The 4,329-nt window shown below is 43.1% G+C and overlaps 1 protein-coding gene across 2 annotated transcripts in view; it reads left to right on the forward strand.

Moving 5' to 3' along the window:
- The first annotated feature begins 581 nt into the window (after positions 1 to 581).
- LOC106595231 (rho GTPase-activating protein 8) overlaps positions 582 to 4,329 on the forward strand; it is a 76,873-nt gene continuing 73,125 nt past the window's right edge. For both annotated transcript variants that reach the window (XM_082978089.1, XM_082978088.1), the window contains exon 1: positions 582 to 718. The gene's annotated coding sequence lies outside the window, so the exon portion shown is untranslated. The remainder of the gene's footprint in view (positions 719 to 4,329) is intronic.

Raw genomic sequence — 4,329 nt, forward strand, 5'->3', positions numbered from 1 at the left:
AGTCCTTTATTTAACCAGGTAGGCTAGTTGAGATCAAGTCCTTTATTTAACCAGGTAGGCTAGTTGAGAACAAGTCCTTTATTTAACCAGGTAGGCAAGTTGAGAACAAGTTCTCATTTAAAACTGCGACCTGGCCAAGATAAAGCAAAGCAGTGTGACAACATACAACAACACAGAGTTACACATGGAGTAAAACAAACATACAGTCAATAATACAGTAGAAAAACAAATAGAAAATAAAAAATGTCGTCATGAAATACACTAGAGTGCAGCCTACTGAGGGCCTACTCATCGTTAGACATAGAAGACTTCCTGCTTTCACCACCAACCAACCTCTTTTAGCACAAATAGAATAATAAACCTGAAGTCCCGCTGAGCAAGTTGTCCATCGAGACAGCATATAATTGCAATATTTGGAGATTTCAGACAGCCATCTACATTTCCCCTTCTTGTTATAAAGTCAAATATTTTCTGTCTTTTAGACATTCACTTCCTTGTAATCAGGGGAGAAGAAGAATATAACACTGGACTTACTTTCGTTTTCTTACCATTTTTAATTCCTACTTTTTCTTTCTTCCCCATATCGGACTACTGGTTTGATTGAATACCACAGGAGGACTCTGTTTGAGCATGCGCATTACCCTGTCAGCATGGAAGAGGAAGTTTAGTTCCAGAAACACCTGAGCAGAACATGTCTCCTATTCAAACCGCTACGGAGGTAAGGGTCATATTTCATTGTTCTTAGTAGGATCATGGCGTTGTTCTCATGTTGTGTTTCGGGTCAGAATAGTTAGAAAACTAACGTTATTTTAATCCGTTATCAAGGAGTTGTGTCCAGGTGTAGTTGAGAATCAATCGCACACGCGGAATGTTTCCGTCCTTCACGCCTTTTTCCGTAGTCTCGTCCGTTTTTTACCGGATTTAATAAAGGATTCTTCTCTTCCAGTTGTGTTCCAGTCTGGTTTAATACAGGAATAATAGTGTGTAGGAGACTGTGCATGTTAAACTGAACGGACAGAACAGGAGCCCATCTGCTCAGGTCGTCTAGTTATTCTGTGTTATGAGAAAACATTGAAAGACGTGAGACTTTTGTACTGAAGTAAAGTTGGTTTTATAGTCACGCATTCGACCAAAAAAAGACATTTAAAAATGTAAAAAAATCAATAACTAATTCACCGTTTGTCACAGAATCATCAAGCTAGATATGATTTGTTTTTTATAAATGTCTAGTATACTTTTACAACTTTTTTGGTTTTGAGTAGAAATTCCAGTTTTGACTTGATAGAAAAACATCAAATCTATAAAATCAATAACTAATTCACTGTTTGTCACAGAGATGGAAACCATTCAGCTTGTTTGGGGATGACGACAAAGGACTTCAACAAAGACAAGATAGAAAATAATTGAAGGGGCCTGTTTGCTGTTAAATTTTATATATATATATATATATGACTGTTGTGCCTTGTAACTACTTTAACATGTGGAACTGTTGCACTAACAATACAAACATTACTTTGGCATACCATTTAAGATGGAAAACATTGTAAAATTTTTATGTAAATATTGTCTAATTTCATATAGAACAAATTGCACTTGAAATTAAACATTTATTTTTAAAAGTTATTGCAAATAAATGCATATTGTCTCCGAAAAAAAGTGAAAATCACTGAATTAGTTATTGATTTGTTCATCTTTTAAAATGCAATATTTGAGATTTTATTTATTTCTTCAAAACTGGAATTTTTCATTGAAAACGAAAGTTGTGAGAGTAAGCTAGACATTTCATAGAATAAAGCATACATCGTTTGATGTTTCTGCGACAAACGGTGAATTAGTTATTGATTTATACGTTTTGAAATGGCTTTTAGCGAATGTCTGTTCGAATGTATGAAATATAAAACCAACTTTTACCTCTGATATTTGCCTAGTTACTTATGTGGCTACTTGGATCAAAAACAACAGGAGTCGCACACAAGCTGATTTTTAAAAAATGAAACCCTTTCCCAGCATGCAATGTAGATGAGGAAAAGATTGTTCTCCTTTAGTGGGATCATTTCCGTCATCCCTGTCAATAGGTTTATATAATTTCTGTATCCTCCGGGTAACCATTTTATAAATTCACCACTCAACTGATGTTAAACCTTCCTAGAGTTCATTACAGATTGTAAACCAGATCATGTGATATAACCAAAGAGGTTGTTTGTCCATTACTGGGCGTTACATTAACCCCGTACAAACCCGCCGCCAGAGAGTTGAACTAACATGCAGAACGGACCGTGTGTTGTTGTCCACCCACACCAGACGCCGTCAGGACACGTAGCTGGAAATATCAAAACCGGGATTAAACATTGGGTTGTTATTTTACCTGAAATGCACAAGGTCCTCTACTCTGACAATTAATCCACAGATAAAAAACCAGTCAACCATTTCTAGTCGTCTCTCCTCTTCAGTCTTCTTCTGTGGACTTTATATTGTGGTTGGCAAACAACTTTAAGGTGCATTACCACCACCAGCTGGACTGGAGACCTCAGTTCATCTTTCAATCACCCACGTGGGTATATGCTCCTAACATCCAATGAGGAGATGGTATATGCTCCTAACATCCAATGAGGAGATGGCATGTGGGTATATGCTCCTAACATCCAATGAGGAGATGGTATATGCTCCTAACATCCAATGAGGAGATGGTATATGCTCCTAACATCCAATGAGGAGATGGTATATGCTCCTAACATCCAATGAGGAGATGGTATATGCTCCTAACATCCAATGAGGAGATGGCATGTGGGTATATGCTCCTAACATCCAATGAGGAGACGGCATGTGGGTATATGCTCCTAACATCCAATGAGGAGATGGCATGTGGGTATATGCTCCTAACATCCAATGAGGAGATGGCATGTGGGTATATGCTCCTAACATCCAATGAGGAGATGGCATGTGGGTATATGCTCCTAACATCCAATGAGGAGATGGTATATGCTCCTAACATCCAATGAGGAGACGGCATGTGGGTATATGATCCTAACATCCAATGAGGAGATGGCATGTGGGTATATGCTCCTAACAACCAATGAGGAGATGGCATGTGGGTATATGCTCCTAACATCCAATGAGGAGATGGCATGTGGGTATACGCTCCTAACATCCAATGAGGAGATGGCATGTGGGTATATGCTCCTAACAACCAATGAGGAGATGGCATGTGGGTATATGCTCCTAACATCCAATGAGGAGATGGGAGAAGCGGGACTTGCAGCGCATCAAGCGTAGAGAGAGAGAGCAGTGTGGGTGTGAAAATTGAATAACATATTATGTGTAGATTTATTTTGCGTCGCTCGAGTCGTGTGCGGTGTGGTCAGCCTGTTACATACAGTGTTTCCTGTAAACCCCCCAGTAATGGACACCACAAATCTTTGGTTATATCATGTTAAGTGGCCTAGAATCTATAGCTGGCCTACAGTATGTGCAGTCAGCCTCCAGGTGTACTGGGTAGGGTCCCACAGTCAACCCCCAGGTGTACTGGGTAGGGTCCCACAGTCAACCCCCAGGTGTACTGGGTAGGGTCCCACAGTCAACCCCCAGGTGTACTGGGTAGGGTCCAACAGTCAACCCCCAGGTGTACTGGGTAGGGTCCCACAGTCAACCCCCAGGTGTACTGGGTAGGGTCCCACAGTCAACCCCCAGGTGTACTGGGTAGGGTCCCACAGTCAACCCCCAGGTGTACTGGGTAGGGTCCCACAGTCAACCCCCAGGTGTACTGGGTAGGGTCCCACAGTCAACCCCCAGGTGTACTGGGTAGGGTCCCACAGTCAACCCCCAGGTGTACTGGGTAGGGTCCCACAGTCAACCCCCAGGTGTACTGGGTAGGGTCCCACAGTCAACCCCCAGGTGTACTGGGTAGGGTCCCACAGTCAACCCCCAGGTGTACTGGGTAGGGTCCCACAGTCAACCCCCAGGTGTACTGGGTAGGGTCCCACAGTCAACCCCCAGGTGTACTGGGTAGGGTCCCACAGTCAACCCCCAGGTGTACTGGGTAGGGTCCTACAGTCAACCCCCAGGTGTACTGGTAGGGTGCAACAGTCAACCCCCAGGTGTACTGGGTAGGGTCCTACAGTCAACCCCCAGGTGTACTGGGTAGGGTCACACAGTCAACCCCCAGGTGTACTGGGTAGGGTCCTACAGTCAACACCAGGTGTACTGGGTAGGGTCCCACAGTCAACACCCAGGTGTACTGGGTAGGGTCCCACAGTCAACCCCCAGGTGTACTGGGTAAGGTCCTACAGTCAACCCCCAGGTGTACTGGGTAGGGTCCCACAGTCAACCCCC

Source organism: Salmo salar, chromosome 07 (assembly GCF_965601325.2).
Source record: "Salmo salar chromosome 07, fSalSal1, whole genome shotgun sequence".
NCBI lineage: Eukaryota > Metazoa > Chordata > Actinopteri > Salmoniformes > Salmonidae > Salmo > Salmo salar.